Consider the following 22,451-nt stretch of genomic DNA (forward strand, 5'->3'; position numbering starts at 1 on the left):
CAAAAGTTCTCGACATAAATATTAATTCCCCAACCTACTAATTAAAGGATATCTGGAAGTTATCTAAATTCTTATATCTGTTTTGTTAGTAAAATGGGAATTATATGGTTTAATAAAGATTTGCAAAGAGTAAAGGTGATATATGTGAGGTCTGTATCTCAGTATTTGGTCTTTGTTTGTATTTTCAGAAAACATAAGGTTCGTTTTCACCTCCAGAGTGTCTTCAAGTATACAATGCTATCTTATGATTTTTATCATTCCTTTTTGGAATTTCACAAAGTTCAATTTCATATTAAAACTATAAACCATGATAGTTGTCTTCTTCACTACCAAAGAGACTACTCACTCATCTCTGACTAAAGTGAAAACAGCAATTTGAGATCAAAATAATAATCCTTCTTTGGAATATTTGCATTTTACTGTTGTCAACCTAAATAAAGAGGTCAACAGAGGCAAACTCAAATTACCAGAAATTGAGTTTATTTGGGAATGGCAGAGGAATCGCAATTTGGGAAACACATGCTGTAGCAAGCTACAGGCGAGTCTTTGAGGGTTTGGGGTGGGCTGTATTTATGGACAAGGAGTGCTGAGAGAGCGAACTCCAGCCAGAATCCAAGCAGTAAGTTCGTTGGCTTGAGGATGGGGAGAGATTCTTGGCAGATGTTCACTGGTCAGGAGAGAAGCCTCAGCCTTCTGTAAATCAGGCATTTATGGGAAATCAGTCTCTCAGTTCTCAAGTTCCATTCTTCTGAGTGTGCATGCATGAAATTCTCCATTTCATAGCCTCTGGTTCCATTTTAGATTGAAATCCTCTCACACTATGCAAGCATTTGAACTTGAACCATAAAAATCAGTGATAGCCAAGACAGCTGTAAAGAATAAAATTTAAAAGAAGTCTTAGGAGTAACAGGATTCTCATACTTGTAGGTCAAGACACTCAGTGGTGGCAGGTAGAATCCCATATCTACCATTGAATTACTTTGACTTGTATGTACTATCTGAGGTGGCCAAATGTATAGACTGGGGCAATCAACAGAAGCAAAAACTGAAAGGATTCTACTTCTGAATCAGGTGAAGGAAAGGTTGTTATCGCATGGGATCAAGCTTAAATGTTTACAAACCCAAGCAATAATGTCTCTGATAGTCTGGAATAACCTCTACCAAAAGGGTGAATGTGTTGAGGCAAGGCTTATTAATGACTCATTGGTGTCCATGGCTTTTAGACCAATGGTTGACAAACTACAGCCCATGGGCCAAATGTGGCCTATGGCCTGTTTTTTCTAATGACACTGGAGCTAATAATGTTTTTTCCATTTCTAAATGGTCATTAAAAATTTTTTAAATTAAAACCAGAAGAATACGCAGTAAAGACTATGTGCAGAAATTCTAAGTATTTACTATTTGTCCCTACAGAAGAAGTAGTCACAACCCTGGTTAAGTCCAAGTAAGGAAGAGTGGAGGACAAGCTATGTCATTCATTAATTCATTTAAGCCCTTATTGATGGCATCACCAATGTCACTGCTACATATAGAGTCATAGAAGTTAACAAATGAGATCCATTTTCTCTGGGACCTCAAAATCTAATTGAGGAGAGAGATGTGAAAAAGACAGCTGTTGTACATTTTGATACAGGCAGTGCTCAGCTGAAGTACAGGATGCAATGAGAGAAGGCACCATCCGACACAAGTTGGGGGTAAGGGGCCATGAGACTAGCTAGGGGAGAGCATTCAGCAAGAAGTGATCCCAGTAGACTTCATACCAAAATACGGACAAGCCAATTAAATATAGCTCCTCTACAAATTTTAACAATGTCATCTGCAGATAGAAAAACATTACATATACGTAAGATACATCCATAGACATACATAGCATACAGACAGACACAGAGACCCTATAGGTTTCATTCCAAAATTTCAGCCCTGAACCAGGTACAACAATACAGAACTCACTAGTTTATAAATAACAGGTGAACTCAACTTGTGTCTCTGGAAAACGGAACAAGTTAAGGTTACACATTCAAATGGCTAAAGCTTTTGACTCTTTGTGGAGAAGACTTTTGTTATTTGTATTTGCCCTTGATGAGTAATCTTATGGATACTGTGGACTAGATTTTGGGCAAAGGAGCTGCTATAGCAGTCTGTATTTTAAAAAGCCTCTTTTTCCCTTTTTAAATTGTCAGCAGTGGTTTAGTTATCTCCTGGTGTGTTTACATTTCAAAGACAAAAGATTTACACCTTCAAGGGACAGAGAAAGAATGCAAGTTTTCTCCTAGGAGTTTTGAGATATATTTTTTTATTATCAGAAGTCTAGGGCAATTGCTATTTAAAATTTTCCTTTGTGTTAGAGGTCAGACATCATGGGGAGCTTTAGCTGTTTGACTGTCAATCATCACATTTTCCCCTTTGCCTTCTCCACTTTCCCAGGGATTCCACCTCTTAGCATGCTAATCAGGCTTCCTCACAAGCACTTGGACCTTAAGCCTCAGCAGCTTGCACCCTCTCAGCTTTGCAAAACAGCATACTAAGGTCTCCAACTTATTATCCTGCTCTCCCACCTTGTCTCCTAGCCCTGAAGCAAGCAGAAAAGTAGACAACCTTCTATAACCTCAGCTCTTCTTCCAACTTTCTAACTTGAGCTTCAGCTTCTTCTTGGGCATCAGTGGCCAGCCCACTGGTTTCCTTTCTTTGCAGCAGTATGCTATGGGCAATTCTTTAAACACATTAAACCAGCCAGTCTTTTCAGAGTGTCACCATCCTCAGGCAGTGATTCACAAGCATCTAACATACAGGCCACCCCTTCCCACATACAGCTCAATGGCCAATGCCAGATTTCCCCCACAGATGCCTCCTTCCCAAGACCCATTTCTTTGGTCTCCTCGCTGGCTCATCAATTGTTGATTCACAACCTCAGGAGCTTCACAGATGGAATCTGAAACTGGCCCCTGTACACAAAAGGCAGGGAGAGACCTAAGAAAGAGGCAGACCACTCTAGGTTGGTAGGTGGAAGGGTAATAAACAGGAGACTTACATACAAGGTTTGTCTTGGACGGCCATGAGGTGAATAGATCTCTGGACCTACTTGTCAGAATCTTAAAAGTTTACACAGAAGCCTTAATGGGGTTTAGTCACATACGGTCCAGATGTCTCACGATCACTTTATTCTCTCAAGGTACATCCTTGAAGAAGCTGCTAGTATGTGAAGAATAGTTGGAACATACATTCCAAGGACAGGGGAGGGGTAAAGGAGGCTCCAATTGCCTGGGTCCATCTCGCAGGTCAACCCACTGTCATGCCCTCTTAATGACCTTCCCCAGCATTATCAAAATCCCATTGCCCAGAAATAGAGCCAAAATAGAAACGTTTTTACTCCTTGGTGAAGGACATTCCGGATATTTCTCTATTTAGACACACTTATAAATAGATAAATAAAAGAATCATAAACTGATACAAACGATTTTGATGGGGATTCTATCCCATACTACATTATTTTTATTTTTAGGATATTTAATTTAATACTAATTTAATTTAATGGAATAAAATGAACAAGAGGTAAAATTGTAGGATAAGTAAACTTTACTTAAATATTCCATCACAAGAGATTATAGTCCTAAAACAGATTTCTAAATTAGAAACAGCAACAATAACAACAACAAAACATACGAAGATGAAGAGTTTGGGATTGCTTTTTCTATGATTCAACTTTAAATAGTCATTTCAAATCCTTATTTAAGAGAAGACATGATATTTAATAGAAGACCTCTATTCTCCATATGGATATTTTTGGTTATGTTATAAAGCTTACATTGCCGATGCTTTAAAAAGTCATTCTCCCTTGAACTATAATTTACACAAATTCTGTTCTATTTTTAATTTTATTTCCATATTTATAGAGTTATCAGCATCATTTTACTAAATCTTCATATTCTTTGGTCCCTTATTTTAATTTCTGTGTGACTTGACTATCTCTTCTTATTCAGTAAGATTTCAAAGTAAAGCTCATGGGTATCCTGTTCTATTACATTTGCAAGAACACATGACTGGTTTCAGAATTCTAGGGTCACATTTCTTTCTGTCAGAATTTTGTAGTCATTGCCTCATTGCCTTTTGGCATTGAATGCTGCTGTGGAGAGTTCTCCACCCCAGAGGCATCAATTTCGGCTGTTGCTGCTAAGATTATACTAAACTTCCAACTCTTCTTGGTGAATATTTTACTCTTGCAATTGTATTTCTTAATTTTCAAAAACTCTTATTTTTTATAGGTTTTCAACTATATAGATGCCATAGATTTTTCTCTCTCTCAAGATAACTGCATATCACTTTTTGAGATTTTCTTCTATTCCTCACATTGTCTTTTATTATGAATTTATAATTATTAAGATTATTGGTAAATGTTGTCCACCTATTCATATTTAAGGAGGGGATCGACAATGCTTATTGGATGTGGTGTGTGTGGGAGGTTACATGTCTGCTGGTGAATTTCTCTGTGGCTGAAGAAGTTACCAGGTGGTTTAAAATTTGATAAGCATAAATGTTAATATTTGGCATTTCAACAGTAGCATGGAGCTATAATATTGACCACTAATTTATGGAAGTTATGAGGGTGGATTACAATTAATGTCAATACACAGAGTAACCCTTCTGTTTTGCAGTCTAGCACCTTACTCCTGTGCTCTGAGACTTGTGTCCTCAAGTCTGGTACTTCCCTTATTAAATTCCTCCAGAGAGTAAATATCTAATCCTATGCATGTTTCTGAAAAGTATAGGCACTTGACTTCTTGAGATGTGAGTGGGAAATGGAAGATATTTTTGCTCCTTAGCTTGGCTTTCACACCAACCACCACTACCCACAGCAGTGCTGGTGCCTCATTCCTAAGCATTGTTGATGCTGTAAGGCTTACTTACTTGTTTCTTGCTAGTATCTGAGGACATTTGAGATTGATTATCCTCTAATTGGCTAAATTAATTATGATTTTTCTCATCAGAGTTCTTCACTTATAAATTAGAGATTGAGTCTTCACCTATCTGTGGTTTTTGAAGGCAGAAAGAGGCCCAAAGTTCTTTGCCACCTTAGAGTCAGAAATCCTATTTTATTTGTTCCGCTATTTTCCTCAGACACATCAAATTTATAGCACACATTTTCTTTCTTGATTTGTTTTCTCTCTTTATTTTGTAATTTTTGGTAGGCAGAATTCTAAAGTGACCTCCAAAATCCCCATCCCCTGGTAGGCATGCCCTAAGCAATCCCCTCTCCTGACGGTGGGCAGGACCTGTGAATAGGGGATAGTTATATCTGTGATTACATTGAGTTAAATAAGACTCCTAATAGGAGATCTAGTGAGATTCTCCTGCTGGCTTTGAATAAGCAAACAGCCGGGTTGTGAGAGGACAGCTTTTCAGAGCTGAGAATACCTCTGGCCAATAGCCGACAAGAAAACAGGAAGCTGTCTCACAGCCGTAAGGAACTGAATTCTGCCAACAACTGAATCGACCCACAGCTCTGCCTGAACTTCCGCTGCAGCCTGGAGAGATCCTGAGCAGAGGACCCAGTTGACCCATGCCTGGACTCTTGACTCAAAGAAATACTGATTTTTTTGGTGTTTTTTTGTAGGCACTACATTTGTGGTAATTTGTTGTCCAACAATAGAAAATGAATACTTTATTTTTTACATTTGGGGTTTTTATTTGCTTTTTAATTTGGTACTATGCCTCATGTCAGGACTGTTTCCAATTGCATATATTATGCCCTTTGTGGCTTTCCCCTGTGACTTTCATTTTGATGGTTATAATAATCTATTTTTGTCATCTCATCAAATGTACTATTCTTCAATTGTCTTATAATTTCTACTTTTAAACCTTACATCTTTTTTCTTCCAGTTTAAATTGGTATGATAATATCTTTATTTCTTTACAATCATGAGGGAGTATTTGTATGAATTTTTCTTTTGTTTCTGAGGTTATTTCCTTTTAGAATGTGCCCTCTTCATTAGCCTATTGATTAAGCCCCTTTCCTCATCACCACCATCACCAATCGCTCCTCTCTTGGGCCCCTGTCCTCCCCATTTGCAGTATTTCAGAATGCGTCTTCTGATTTCTTTCTGATTTTTGCCTATCTTTAAATGGAATCAACCATCTAATTAAAAACAGTGTCTGAAGTGGTAGGAAATTGAGTTGAGGAAGTCCAGAACTTTAATTCAGCTTTTGCTCATTTTCGTGGCTTTGCCTTCTTTTTATTTTTCATCAGTACAAAAACAATCTTGCCAAATCTTTTTTATTCTCTCCCATGAATGTACTTCTAATCTAAACTTTGGCATTCAGTTGTTTAATACATCCTACTTACAATCAAAAAGATTTTTTGCTATTGAACAAAAGTACCATGAATTTTCCTTTTTCTATTTCTTAGATACTAGTATTCCATCCATCTGGGGGCCTCCAGTACAATGGCTGCATTAACAGTACTTAAAAATAATGTGCTATCATGAATTTTGTTTCTAAGTCTGTCTTTAATGATCTCACATAAAGAGGTAAACCTTTGAAGCATTTGAGGATTTCATACAAAAAATTCTGAAGGACAAACTTTCTCTCATTTCCTTGGGCACACTGATTCATCATTTTAGCTGACATCCAAAGGAATCCATGAAAAAGTACTTGTTATTATTTTTACCCACAGCAGCATAATTTAAATTCTAGTTATATAGGCTTGTAAAACAAATTTGTATAACCACAATGGGAAATAATCTTCCCAATGGTACAGCTAAACTAATAAAGCAATTATAGCAGGGATGAGCAATTATAGTCTAAGCAATGTAAACTCAATTCCTATGTTTAAAAATACAGAGGCAAGAGGAATGTAGAATGTAGATAAGATCAGAGGAATAGGAGGTTACTGGGAGTCATGTTTCCATATTCTCCTACAGACAGACATTATCTATCCACTTTCTCAGGAGCCCACTGTGGAAATGCTTTCTTTCAAACTCATTGTCATGAAAGATTTAACAATATTTTATGCAAAAAGTACCGTGTCCTTTTAAAATGTAGTCAAAAAAATTCTGGGACAGAGAGTGAATATGTGCTTCAGCGATATTTACTAATGATTTATAGATTTATTTACATGAAATCTAATCAGTGATCATTTTATGTCGCATTAGCTGAACTACGGTTGCTTCCATCCTAAGTCAAGCATCAAGGTTTAATTCATTTAACAACTTTCAACAAATATTTATGGAAGGACTCTTATGTTTCAGGGATAGCATTAGTTGCTAGGGATACAAAGTGAGTAAATTCCAGTCCTTGCTTAAAAAGTATGGAATCTTTAAGGCTCACGATAATAAAGTCACATAGTCTTAGAGAATCAATTTATTTATTCATTCTTTTATTCAATAATTATTTGATATCTACTACTGTCTATATTTTGGTACATGCACAAATTCTATGACTCTGTGTATATGTGTTTTATATATCTATTTTTTAAATAAAATTTCATTTGTGTCTTAATATTATATAAGGATTATTTATACTATTAATCTTTGAAGTCACCACTCTTATCCATACTTTGCCAGTACTTTCTAATAAAGCTATTGGGGAAAGTCTTAGCATCTTTCTGAAAGCAACTTCGATCATATCCATGTATACTACTTATCCTTCAAGACACAGCTCAGTAGTCACCTCCTCCTCCCACCATCATACTTATATATGTACACATCATCCAATTTGGAATAACCTCTCCCTCTTCCAAATGCTCTTAGCATCATCTCTGTGTCTCTAAAAGTTTGCCTTGTATAGAGTGCCTTATATATGTGCTGCTGCTGTCACCACCAACAGCAATGACAATAACACAGTGTTAACATTCACCAAAGAAACATTGCATTTCTGTAGGGTAGGGCTCATATTTGAGTATTTTTATGTTCCTGGAATTGGGAAAAGTTTAGTGTACGATAGAACCCATTAGAAGCTTTTTGTACATAAATTTCGTGTATCTTTTACAGTTGAATTTATAGTGCCTTTCAAAATCCTTGGCCCACAAACTATATTCCTTATATACTTTAACAAAATTGAAATGAATTGAAAATGCATCTCTCTGATTATCCCCAGAATTGTCCCTTAGTTTCTCTCAGAGAAAATATTTGATGAGTAGACAAGTAGACTTACCGATTATAGCATTTCTGGACCACAAAAATCATAATGAGTGTGCTTAATCACTACAATTTTATAATGTAGAATCACGATCATTTCTTTGCTTTAGTTTTCTGATGAACCCCTTTAGTGTATTTTGCAGCTTGATTATTGTACTCTTCAGCTCTGTCACTTCTATTTGGTACTTTTTTATATTTTCCTTCTCTTTGTTGAAATTCTCACTGTGTTCATCCATTCTTCTCCCAAGTTCAATGAGCTTCTTTATGACTATCACTCTGAATTCTTTAACAGGTAAATTACCTATCTCCATCTCATTAAAGTTTTTTTCTGAAGTTTTATTTTGTTCTTTTATTTGGAACATATTCTTCTGTTTCTTTATTTTGCTTGACTCTCTGTGTTGGTTTCTATGCATCCGATGAAACAGCCAGCTTTCCCCGTCTTGAAGGAGTAACCTTGTGTAGGAGATGAACCTTATTGTTGAACCCTGCCCTAGCTCTTGGTTGTCTCTCAAATCTTTGTGCTTGTTCAAGCAGTCTACTGTATGGGTTTTTTGGGGGGTTTTTTTGCTGAGGAAGATTCACCCTGACCTAACGTCTGTGACAGTCTTCTTCTATTTTGTATGTGAGTTGCCACCACAGAATGGTTGCCAATGAGTGGTGCAGGTCCATGCCCAGGAACTGAACCCAGGTCACTAAAGCAGGACACACTGAACTTAACCACTAGGCCACAGGGCCAGCCTCAGCCTATTATATTTTTAATAGCTCCCAGTGGTTCAGTGTGTGCCAAGACCTGCCAGTGTCTGAGAGGGGAGGTTCTCAGCACCTAGATTCAGGCTGATTGGAAGCCAGACCCTCAAGCAGCAGCTTTTAAAAGTATGCGAGTGTATACAGTCCTGTGGGACCATAATGGGAAGCCCTGCAGGTCACCAGAGCCAGGTGATCTGGAGGTGTCCCCTGGGTGGCAGTCACAAAAATCAGGGCTCCTGATGACTGTATAAGCTCTTTTCTGGGAGATGCCAGCAAGCTGGAGTAAGCCAGAAGGAGAGCAATAAGCTGGTGTCCACAAGCTGTGTTCCTTGAGAGCAGCTCTGTAGGCCACTAGGTGTGTCCCAGACCTGAGGCCTGTCCCTCAGGCCGAAGCTTCAGGACAAGAGGAGAGCCCTTCCGCACAGAGAGACTTGAGGTGTCCCCCAGTCTGCTGTCCAAGCAATGCCCTGGAGGTGGTAGCCCGCTGAAAACTGTTTCTCCGATTGCCACGGTCCTATGGGACTCAGGAATGCAAGCCCCCGTGGCCACCAGAGCCAGGCACTCACGGGGTGTCCCTAGGCAGCAGCTGCAAACACCAGGGAACCAGATGGAAAAACCAGGCACCAGACTCATGTAAAGCTCCCCTTCAGGGGACACTGGCACTCAGGAGTGTGGCAGAGGGAGAGCAGAAGATAGCGCCCTCTGAGGTCTCTGGATAGGATGGCAGTCAGCCCCTGGAGGCGCGTTTAATTAGAAGCCTGCCCCTCAGGCCACAGCCGCCACAGTGAGCTAACAGGTTGCCTTCACAGAAAGACTGAGCTCCTGGGTCTGTTGCCTCTTGCTGTGCTCTGGGGGTGGCAGCTGTTTAAGAATTCTTTCTCCATGAGTTACAGTCTTATGGGACCCGTGAGCTTAAGCCCTACTGGCCACCAGACCCGGGCACTGTAGAGGTGTCCCCTGGTAGCAGCTGTAAAAATCAGCGCACCAAACAAGGGTTTAAGCTCCTTTCTGGCTGACTCAGATAGTCACAGTCCCATGGCCAGGAAGGCAAGCTCCCCTCCAGAGCCAGGCGATCAAGAGGTGCCCCCTGTGTGGCAGCTGCAAAAGTCAGGGCACCAGACGCGTGTAAAAGCTCGCTTCTGGGAGACACTGGTGCTCTGGAGCCCGCGAAAGGGAGAGCGTGGAGATGGCGCCCTCCAGTCTCCATCCCAGGGGGTGTTCCAGCAACTCCTAGGTGTGCGTGTTAAATTAGCTGCCTGCTCCTCAGCACGGCGCTTTAATAGAAGCGGGTGAGCCTCCTTCACTCTAAGTCTGGGCGCCATGGCTGCCTCTAAGCTGGGTCCCGGGTGGGCGAACCCCAATGTGAGAGCCCTTTAGAGAGGTTTTCATCTGGCTACAATCTTGCAGGTCTCAGGACACCAGACTCGTTCCTTTCCCAAACTGGATGTTTGCGGGAGCTTGTCTTTCAGGTGCAGGTATTGAAAATTGAGGTGCCCAATGTGGGGTTTGAACCTTTGCTCTTCATGGAGAAGCTCCAGATTTTGAGGCCCTCCCAATTGTGGGTCACCCCCCTGGGGGAGGGGTTTATGGCGAGATTGTGTCCCAGACTGTCCTACCTGCCGCGGTGTGGTTTTCTTCTCCTTTGCCCCGTGTGTAGCCATCACTCAGCCAGCCTTGAGGTTTTTTAAGAGAAAATTGTTCCATATGGAGCTGTAGACTCTGTCCCTGGGAGGAGGTGAGTTCAGGGTCTTCCTGCTCACATCTTGAACCATTCTCCAAAAAAACAGTCGTTATATGATATTATAAACATCCAAAAAATGTTAGCTCAGAAAATTTTTGAGCAGTTTCATAATTTTAAAGTTAGTGTATAATTACTTCCGTATTTTGTGTTATTTGTAAATTTCTCACGAACAACGTTAGCATAAATATGGTACATTCAGACAAACCTAAATCTATACTAATATTCTTTCTCTGCATAACTTAATGTAAATTATTGGATGGGAGAAGGTTAATTTCAAAGCAGAGTCATAGATTATTAGATCTGCAACAGATTCTGGAGCTCAATCTGCGTAGTGCATTCTTCTGCTGGTACCGAGGAAAAACAGCAGCTCAGGGTGTTATGCACGGAAATAAAGTGACTCATGAATATCTCCGAGTAACCCGCCGAGCTCTTGGTTCATAATTCACTGTTAGTTTCAAAATATCCTGATGACCTGATGACACATAAACCCATGGGCATTCAGTTCCTACCTAACCATATTAGACATTCCTTTTTTTTTTTTTTTTTTTTTTTGGTGGAGAAGATTGGTCCTGAGCTAATATCTGTTGCCAATTTTCCTCTTTTTGCTTGAGGAAGATTGCCATACTAGAATTGCTTAATCTTACTGAGATGTCTCTTTTTAAAAGCAAAGATACAATTTGTGTTTAAAATTTCAAAATAAAACATAAAAGTAAACATTGAGAAGAAGTCAATGTAGTGGAAATATTATCTGTAATCATTTTATATATATATGATTGATCACATGATATCAATGGCAGAGTTAACTTACATATGTTAGCTTATTTTCCTATCCCAGGAAACATGAAAGATAAAGCTCTGTTGTGTTCCTTTATTTTCATATTTAAATAGTTATTTTATAAAGCATTGAGTGGCAATTCTTTTTTATGAAATGATACTATATATTCTACAAACAGAATTTTTCCTCCCTGAAAATATGATTAGGATTCCAGAATTATGGAAAAAGCTCTAGTCTGATTATTCTTTTCCTCTAATTCAGACCATTTACTTGAAAAAGAAATTAGGAAACAATTTTAAAGTTGGCATCAACTTTGGCAGTAGACACTAAATTTTCATAAAATAGTATTTCTTCTACCATATCTTCAACCCAAATATTTCAAATTTGTTTCAGATCTAGATTTTTCACAAAAAATTTTTTTTAAATTTTCCAAACATATAATTCAATATATTCCTTTAAACTATAAGTTCCATAATTTACTTTGGAATTGGAAAAATTACTGTTATTGAAAGTCTTCTCATTTTTCTTTAGAGATAATTTTGATATCACACAGAATGCAAATGATACCAGTTTCTTAACTGATGTACAGTTATTACTTGGGATTCTTTATCATCTTAACTCTCTCACGCTTTTTAATAATTTGATAATATATTCTCATTTTATATAATCTTCTGTGATATAGATATTTCACTATGCAGAAAATCTCCACTTTCATTTTTAATAATATTTCTTGATATTTAACACAAATGCCTTTCAATCTGAGAAGGCTACATGAAATCTTTACTTGACACATACTAGACATTGATCACACTAAAGAATTTGCACATCACTCTTTACATTATATGAAGAAATACCTAATTTTTCTTGATTTTTTGCCACTGTCTTCAACTGCTTGAAACAAACCAACAAAAAAAGAATAAATGAGAGATTATGACAGTGCATTCTGTTGAATTTCTGCAGCAAGGAACCATGAGATGGTATTTGTTTCTTTGTTGATAATTTTAAGATCCTTTTATTTGCAAGTCACTGTAATAGGGATGTAATAGTCAAGGAAACAGCGTCTCCATCCTCAAGAATTGCATAGTTCTTCAACAACAAAATGTATATATTTAAATAATCTCCATGTGGATAAGTTTGACTAATTCTTTGCGGTTTTGGGCCAAATATAAATGACCTGATCTTAAAAGCTTTTGGCTTCTAGTTTGCATGGTCTTTATTGAACTTATCCTCAATAATAGAAAAAAAGAGGCTACGTAAGAACAAGAATAACAAAGCGAAATTCAGAGCTCGTCTCATTTTCGAATGATAGTAGCAATCAAATTGTATTCATGTTTAACAAATGATGTTGGTTTTATAAGTAATATCTAATTTGTCACATTCAATTATAATAAAATCTACCAGCCATATTTTAGCAATTTGCTGCTTATAGATAACAAAGTAAATACAACATGAATCTAGTAAGCGTCCTCTTTATACATTTTCCTGTTTTAGTTGTTTCCTAACTCTATTTATGTTTAGTCCCTCATTCTACTAAAATACCTTTTAGCTTTGTTTTCTGCAATTTATATTTTTAAGGGAGATTTTACTTACAGATGAAAGAAAAGATCTTTTGAGGCATTCTGCACAAATATTTTTCAATACTTTTTTTTTAGCTTGCAAGAAATAAAGGGAATTGCCAGGGACAAGTATAATTATGAGTTGAAATTAGAATGGGAAGTAAGCATATATGAAATCAGGGGGTGGGACTGAAAACAAGTGTCTCTTATCACCATTAAATCTGGAAATGATCCCTTTAGCCAGCTGCAAATCAGGGGAGCTGTAGCTGAAAACCCCAGATTAATCCAGAGACACTGGAAAACAGTAAAATATTTTAAGACAAAAATGTGAAAGTGCAAGAAGACTATTGAAAGAATAATGGATTTTTAAAAACAGCCATACACAAATTTAGAAATGTAAAGATATTTTTATAATATCTTAATGGTATAATAGGGAAGTACTAGAAAAGAAAACAATGACAGCAAAATATGGTTCTTTGAAAAGATCCATGAAAGTGATAAATGTCTAGTTAGGCTAACCAAGAAAAAAGAGAAATGAAAGATTGAGCATTGCTAGTGATTCCGTGGGTGATAAAGGCTAATAAATAAATCATAAAGGATAATAAAAATAATAAAAAATACTATGAATGAAATTATGCTCATTAAATTCTGTAATAGAGATGAAATGGATCTACTATTTGAGAGACGCAAACTACCAAAACTCACACCAAGAGGACTAGATTATTTGGAGACATATATTTGAATCAATAATTAAGACTCTTCCAAAAAAGAAAGCCTGAGAATCAGACGGTTTCTCTGATGGACTGCTTTGGTCTGAATGTTTGTGTCCCCGAAAAATTCATATGTTGACGCCTAAGCTGCAAGGTGATAAAATAATTTTAATATGGAATGTGATTTTCAAAGTGACTCTATAGTTACCACAAAGAAAATGGTTTAAAACAAAAAGGCATCCCCTGTATTTAATTGAAAAATTTAAGAATAGTTGGCCTCCAATATAAAAAGAAATAGTAGCGAACACTTGTATGGACCAGATATGATTCTGAGTAGTTTATCTATACTATAGCTCATTCATTCCAACAATTACCACATGAGGTAGGTGACTATAATTGTCCTTGTTTTACAAATGAGGAAACTGAGGCACAGGGAAATTTCCCAATTCACACAATCAGGAAATGGCAGAGCTTAGATGCAAACTTGGGCAGGTGGCTCCCCAGTCCAAATTCTTAACAGCCGCAGAGAGGACAGGGTCTACACAGGAAGACAAAGCCAGTTAGAGAAAACCAAGAAAGTTATACCTTTACATACATGAACTGATGTGTATAATTTCTGGCCCCAGTATACTATTTTCTAGTAAGCTCACTGAAGAGTACGTTTCTTTTGGTCCCCTTTTTACCATTATGGCTTCATTCCATAACTTGAGATTATAAGTTTTGCTTAGTTTTAAATATTTTTCAATTTTCTTTTTATTTCCTTTTTAGTACATTAAGTGTTTAAAAATTTGTATTTACTGTCCTAAAGTGTAAACATTTTGTCTATCTTTTCTGTTTTTTTTTTTTTTTTAATGGCCAGTGAACTCCGGCTTCTCAAGCAGATTTGTATGGATCATTCACGTTGACATTTTGTTAGATGTCTAAGGTTTATGGTATCCACAGTGTCTTACTTTGATAGTTTTTCTGGGTGTACATCATGCCTCTTGACCACAAAGAATTCTCTTTTATGTATTTGATAGTTACTAAGTATTCATTAACTTGAATTTAATATAACTTTTATATCATTTTTCTGGGTTTTGGTGAGACATGGGCAAATCCAGCATGTGTTCAGTCTATCTTCCAAAATCCAGACATTAGGAAAATTCTTTTAAGCCCATAGAAAGCAGAAAATGTCTTTCTGTTGCATTCATACAAGTGAATGACAACTTGGCAGGGCATAAAATTCTTGGAACATAAAGTTTTTCTCTAAAATCTCTATATGTGTTCCTAAAATCTGGCATCTAATTTCCTGACCAATTTTTCATCCTTTATAAATAGTATTTTTTTTTTTGATGCTTGCAGTTTCTTTTTTCTTGATGTCAAGACATTCTTTGTGCTTTTTGTAGGTATAAAGTTTTCTGTATATTTTTAAAAAATCTATGCATTATTGTTTTCTGCTTGAAAATCAACAAATAAAAGGGACATGCTAATATTTCCAAAATCAGCTGGATTGGTAGATGTATCTCCTTACCTTATAGTAGATTATTGGAAAATAAAAACTCATGAATATTGTTTAAATATTAATTGTATATTTAGATTCATTGTCAAGCTAATATAAATCAACCCAGTTTGTGCTAGCTCATAATTTTACCTTTCCTTATATTTTTATGATATTCAATATTGTCACTCAAGCTTATTGTTTGATTTTTCCTGGTGTATCATTGTTCCACCGCGTTTATTTGTGTGAATGTTTTCTTTTAGCTGTACCTACTAAATCGGCATAGAGTTTCAGTGTAAGATTTCCTTTTTGACTAGCTTTATCAAATGTTTCCAGGCTCTCTAGTGAGCAAAATAGGAGCAGAATAGCAGAAAACCAATATTACAAGAGTCAATAACCAGTTAGATTTGGGTGTGTCAGATAAGTGACTGCTTTTTACTTAGGGTAAGAATATGATTTTGCTAATTCTGAGTTTGGCTCTTTGTAGATATTTCCTTAAATAGAACAAGTACATGCACAGTTAGCTTGCCTAAATCCTTCCTGAATGATGGTATAAGCTAAAGCATAACAAGACTGTGGCACGGCAACAATTAAGCATGTTGAAATCAGCAAGATCATCTTTGCACAAACTGTTAGTACCAGCTGCACATTTCCATTAGGGTCTCTGTGGAACCTTGGGAAACGCACCTGGGAGAAGCCAAATGTTTCTATTCTGTGTGGCCATACAGATTAGCTGCATTTCTAGATTCTTGGTTAAATAAATTGGGATGTAAATCTAACTTACAAATGGGCAGTCTGTATCTGGCTTCATCCCTGTTTTGGCAGAATTGTTCTCTTTGTACCGGGCATTCAGCCAAGAAAATTAGCCTATTTATCTGGGCATGGATAAAAAAGTAAAAGAATGAACACCATTTCCTCACCTCTCCACCTACCTGCTGCTCACAATCCTACATCACTTAGATCCTCCTTGTAATCCAGAAATTCTTTGTCTCAAGAATGATGTAACAAATCATGTGTATGTGTACGATGACTTCTTTGAGACGATAGCTTTGCAGTACTTGATCCCATAGTGAGTGTCTATTTGGAAGGCATACTTGAGGAGTTGAGTTGTCAGCTGGTTTAAAGCAAAGAAGTGTGGTAAGGGACACGTGCTTGTGGAATACAATAATGGTCACAGTGTTAAAGAAAAAAGTTATTCTGACACTTCTCAAAAGAGTAAGAAAGACTTTATTCAGAACTATCACAATGTGGGTCAAGACAATTGCAATAGGGGAGAGAGATGGAGCTCAACTATGGATACAAGAAGAACAAGTGGAGATTTATAGCCAACTAGTGGAGTAAGGGGGTCAGTGGACAGAAATTTACAACATCAGACATCAAGAGTAGGGGGATTCTTGCTGTAGGCAGGCCAGGGTGATCAGATATCACTTGGGTGATGGCGGGGATGAAGAATTTGATCAAATATGGAAGGTGATCAGACAGCGAGGCTGCCCTTTGAATTAACATTGTGAATTGTATCGCCCAGAGTTATGAAATAAGACAACCCTGTAGTTGAGAATATGTTCATATTTACTGACCGTATGTTTTTCTCTTATGAAGTGCTGATCAAATTTAATTTTTCCAATTTTCTGTTGTTCTTTAAAGTCTTTTGTTATTTAATTGTTGGAATTATTTATATATTCTGGATGCTTAAACTTTGTTGGTTATGTATGTTGCAGATAACTTTGATTTTCACTCCATGTGGTACCTTTTGATGAATTGAATTTTTAATCTAGATATAGTTGATGATTTGTCTTTTCCTTTACGATTAATAATTTTTGTAGTTCATTTAGGGTTATGAAAAGATTCAGTTATGTTAATTTGTAAAAGCTTTATAGTTTTATCTATGTCTTTGATCTACTTATAATCATTTTTTATACTATGAAGTAATGATGCTATTATATTCTTTTCTCAATTGTCCTAGCATTTTGCATTTCTCACTGACTGCAATGCCGCTTCCATATATCATGTATATATGGAATTTTTTAAGCCTCTATATCATGTTCAATTTGTCGGTTTCTGCATTCCTTCACCAATACTACAGTCTTAATTATTTTGATCTTTATGATGTCTTCATCTATTCTAAAGTAAATCCTTCCCCTTTAGTCTTGTTCAAGAATATTGCTATTTTTTTTTTCATTTTTGCTCTGTTAATTATAAAATCATGCTTTAAAAAAAGTGGAATTGCATTGAACCTATAAATCAATATGAGGAGAATTGCATCTAAAATATATTGATTCCTTCAAACAAAGAACATATCTTACCTCTATATCCATTTAGGTTACTCATAATAAATTTTCTCCATCGATCTTCTGCATCTTATGTTTGATTGCTTCCTAAGTACTTCATAAATTTTGGTATTCTTTAAAAGTGTATGTTTAATCTTTATTTTCTAACTTTATTTCTAATATATCAAAAGCCAATGAATTTTAGACATTGATATTTCATCCCAAAATCTTACTAAATTCTTATTAACTCTAAAAATATATCTGTAAGATCTTATAGATTTTTCTATGCATATAATCATATTGGTTTGCAAATAATCAGTTTTGTTTCTTCCTTTCTAATATTTTTTATTGCATCCTTTTACGCCAACTAGGAACCCTAGCCCAATATGGAATAGAACTAGTGATACCAGATATCTTTATCTTTTCTCTCTCAAAAGAAAAGTTAACATTTGTCATTAAGTATACTTGCTATAGGTTTTTATAAATATCTTTTATCAGGTGAAGGAAGTTACCTTCTCTTTCTAGGTTGGATAAACTTTTATCATAAATGGATCTTTAATATTATCAGCTGCATGAGTTCTTTATCTGTTGAGATAAGCTTATCATGTTTTTCTCCTGTAATGTGTTAATATGGAGAATGATACTGTTTTTCAGTGTTAAACACAATCCTTGCATGGAGGAAGGAGCACAGAAGGATTATATCCTTCTGAACCCAGTTTGTTAATAATCTGTTTAGATTATTTGTATCTATGTTCATGAATGAGATTGTTTTGCCGTTTTCCATTCTGCTATTGGCATTTATAGTTTCTAGTTTCAAATTATGTGAAGCTAATAAAAAAGTTTGGTTATTTTTCTTTTGTTTTATTGCTTCCCAAGCTTTTTTTTCTCAAGCAACAAATAAATACTTAGAGGTGATAATATTCATCCAAAAATAGCCCTTGATTAAGTTAACTAAAACCTTTTTGGTTTCTAACCTACAAATTTTAACTGACATGGAGAGTCTAGTTATCTTTGTTCCTTTAAGACAAACTGTAATTTTTGATTCCTGCATATTAAAGCATTTTCCCCTTTGACCTAAAATTAAAAATATAAATAGGATATTTTTGCCTGTGGTTTTCTGTTTATCATTTTTGCTGTTAACATAGTCAACCTTTTGTTGTTGTTTTGGTTTTTTTTTTGAGGAAGATTAGCCCTGAGCTAGCATCTGCTGCCAAGCCTCCTCTTTTTGCTGAGGAAGGCTGACCTGAGCTAACGTCTGCGCCCATCTTCCTCCACTTTATATGTGGGACGCCAACCATAGCATGGCTTGCCAAACGGTGCCATGTCCACACCCAGGGTCCGAACTGGGGAACCCAGGGCCCCTGAAGCAGCACCTGCAAACTTAACCACTGCGCCACCGGACTGGCGCCAATAGTCAACCATTTTGATCTCTATGCCCAGATATTGTTCCATATTCATAATTTTTCTAAATAGTGTTAATTTTGATTCTTGAATACAGATTTTTTTTTCTTGTTGATGAACTACTCTAGTCACTAGATTAGATTTCTTTTTTGTGTCCTTCTGATCTGTCATCCAATCATTTTCAACTCTTTGTTTCTCTGGTTCTTAATGAGTTTATTAAATATGTGCTTCATATAATTTATTTGATGTTTTTTGAGATATTCTATTCATAAACCTTCATTAAAAATTTTAGTTCTGCTCTTATATTTTAGGTTTATCTTTCCCATCTCTATGCTCATTTCATAATAATTTCAGTTTATTTCATCACTATAGATATCTACTTCATAATAATTTCAGTTTATTTCATCACTATAGATATCTACTTCTATTTGGTATTTATAATTTCTTCCATCCTATTGCAGATAATGTGTCTCTTAAAATGTTATTCCAATTAAAATACTAAATCATTTTTTTCTAGAAGGCAGTTCTTTGAAATTTCTGGTTGATATCCTCTTTCTCTTTGCTATGATTCCTTTTTCATTTATTCTGTAAAGAGCTGCCTCTGAAATTCATGTTTTCTGAAACAAGTAGGGCTGTGGCTCCATTCATAACCATTTTGTGTTTGGTTTTACTACTGTTCAGATCTACACTAGAGATCGGATTTGATATTTACATGCAAGTTCCACTCATAACACCTCACAAATTTTCACTGTTTGCCACCTTATTATTACGAGTGGAATTTTTACTACATGCCACGATTAGGTTCTTAGGCCTCTGATTTCAGAAATTTTCCATTTTCTCATGATCCTTCTACATACATTTAAATCTTGATTTTTAACAGCTTTATTGGAATGTAGTTAGTTACATGAAATAAACTGCACATATGTAAAGTGTACAATGTGATAAGTTTTGCCGTAGATGTGTACCCCCAAAAAATCACTGTAATCAAAATAATGAATATATATACCACCTCAAAATCTTTCTTTGTACCCCTTGGTAATCCCTCCCTAGCTTTACCCCCATTCCCTGGCAAATTCTGATCTTAAGTCACTATTAGTTTGCCTCTTTTTTTATTTTTTGCACTTCATATAAATTCATGCATATGTCTGTCAGTCTTCTTTCACTGAGAATAATTATTTAGAGATGCATCAGATTGTATTGTGTGTCAATACTTGTTTCCTTTTTATTGGTAAGTAGTATTCCATAGTATGGACATATCATCATTTGTTCATTTATTCATATTTTGATAGATATTTGGACTGTCTTCAATTTGGAGGTATTTCGAATGAAGATGTTCAGTATCTTTAATAGATACATTGTATTCAGGTTGTCTAGTTCTTCTTGAGTGAGCCTCGGCAGTTTGTGCAGTTCATGGAATTTGTCAATTTTATCTAGTTGTGAAATTTTGTTGGTACAAAGTTCATAATATTTTATTGTTTTTTTTAAATGATTTTATTGAGGTCACATTGGTTTATTAACATCCTGTAAATTTCAGATGTATATTATCATATTTCAGCTTCTGTAAGTTATAGATACACAGAAAGAAAGAGGTCTTTTGATGGTTTTGTTTTTATTTTATAATCTGGTAAAAATCTCTGCCTTTTGATTAAGATGTTTAGACAATTAACATTTAATGTGATTATTGATATGGTTTTGTTTAAATCTATCATGTTTCTATTTATTTTCTATTTGGCCCATCTGTTCTTGGTTCACTTTTTCCTCTCTTTCTGCCTTCTTTTACATTAACTCTGTTTTTTATGGTTTCATTTCATCTTGCTTTTTTGACTTATTTCCTTTGTTTTGTGTTTATTATTGATTTTTTATGAAGTTTACACTTTCACTTATATTTAACTTATGGCAGTCTATATTCTAGTGCTATATATGTTCACTTATAGTGTAAGAAAGTTACAATGCTATATTTCTTTTTCCTTTATTCCAGACTTTGTAGTATTGCTGACATACATTTGTTTTACATATGTTATATAGCCCTCACTACCATGTTCTTATTTTTAACATGATGATCTTTTAAAGAGTTTCAAATACCTCACAAAATTTTTATGTAAAAATTTTTAAGTAATAATCAATATTATTATATCACTGAAACATAGAACAGTTTGGTTATGATGAGGGTTTGTGGAGTTTTCTTGAAGTTTCTTACATTTGGAGATCATTGATTGTCTTGAAGCTGTATAGTTTTTGTTGAATTTAATAAATATTTAGCTATCATTTAAGTGTTTTTTCTGTCCTCAACCTTTCTTTTCTAGTATGCTTGAAGATTTTCCACAGCTCACTGATACTCTGGTCTTTTTGTTACATTTTTTCTCTCTCTCTGGGTTTTTTTTTTTTTTTATAATGTCTAGTCTACTTTTAATTCCACCTATGGTATTTTTTTATTTAATGCATTATAATTTCATCTCTGGAGGTTTAATTTTTGTCTTTTCTATGTTCTGTAACATACATATGTCTATTTAACTTTCTTAAACATATGGAATACAATTGTAATAACTTTTAATTTCCTTGTCTAATAATCCTAACATCTGTTAGATATGGAACAGTTTTAATCAATTGATTTTCCTCTTTATTATGATTTGCATTTTCCTACTTTTTTTTGCATGCCTGATAATTTTTAATTGGATGCCATACATTGTAAATTATGCATTGTAGAGTGCTGGGTATTTTTGTTTGCCTATAAAAATTCTTGATTTTTGTTCTTGGATGCAGTTATGTTATTTTAAAACAGTTTGATCTTTTCAGGACTTGATTTTAAGATTTTTAAATGGGAAGTGAACCATATTTAGCCTAGGACTAATTATTTTTCAATACTAAAGCAAGGATCTTCTGAGTACTCTAACCAATGCTAGACAAATCATGAAGTTTATCATTCTGACTAGTGGGAACAGGCACTATTTCTAACCCTGTGTCAACACAGGTATGATTCCTTCTCATTTGATCTGATGATTCTTTCCCCAGCCTTGAGTAATTTACTCACATGCAATTGCTGATCTATACTCTACTAGATACCCCAGAACTGCTCTGTGCTGATGTCTGGAATTCTCAGTCTAGGCAGTTTTGTCATCTTTGGTGCTTTGTGCTGCAAAGTCTAGCCACTGTGGTCTCCTGGACTCAGCTTCATTTCTTTAACTCATAGTCAGCTGGACTCCGCTTGGGTTCCTCTTCCCTGTACCACAGTTTGATAACTCTCATAAGGCAATAAGCTAGGTTATTTATATGACTAGCTTCATTTGTTTCTCGTATTTCAGGGATCAATGTCCTATATTGCTCACTTGCCAGCATCTTCAAAACTGCTGTGCCCGGGCCACCCCATGGCTGAATGGTTAAGTTCGCTCGCTCTGCTTCGGCAACCCAGGGATTCGCCAGTTCAGATCCTGGGCGCGGACATGGCGCCGCCACTCATCAGGCCATGCTGAGACAGCGTCCCACATAGCACAACCAGAGGTGCTCACAACTAGAATATACAGCTATGTACTGGGGGGCTTTGGGGATAATAAGAAAACAAAAAAGATTGGCAACAGTTGTTAACTCAGGTGCCAATCCTTAAAAAAAAAAAAAAAAAAAACTGTTGTGCCCTATATTTTGTCTTCGTTTGTG

The 22,451-nt window shown here is 35.9% G+C and overlaps 1 pseudogene; it reads left to right on the forward strand.

Annotated features, from left to right (window-relative positions):
• Positions 1-9,911: 9,911 nt before the first annotated feature.
• Positions 9,912-22,451, forward strand: part of LOC100072248 (Y-box-binding protein 1-like) — a 41,810-nt pseudogene continuing 29,270 nt past the window's right edge.

This window comes from Equus caballus, chromosome 15 (genome assembly GCF_041296265.1).
Source record: "Equus caballus isolate H_3958 breed thoroughbred chromosome 15, TB-T2T, whole genome shotgun sequence".
Lineage (NCBI taxonomy): Eukaryota > Metazoa > Chordata > Mammalia > Perissodactyla > Equidae > Equus > Equus caballus.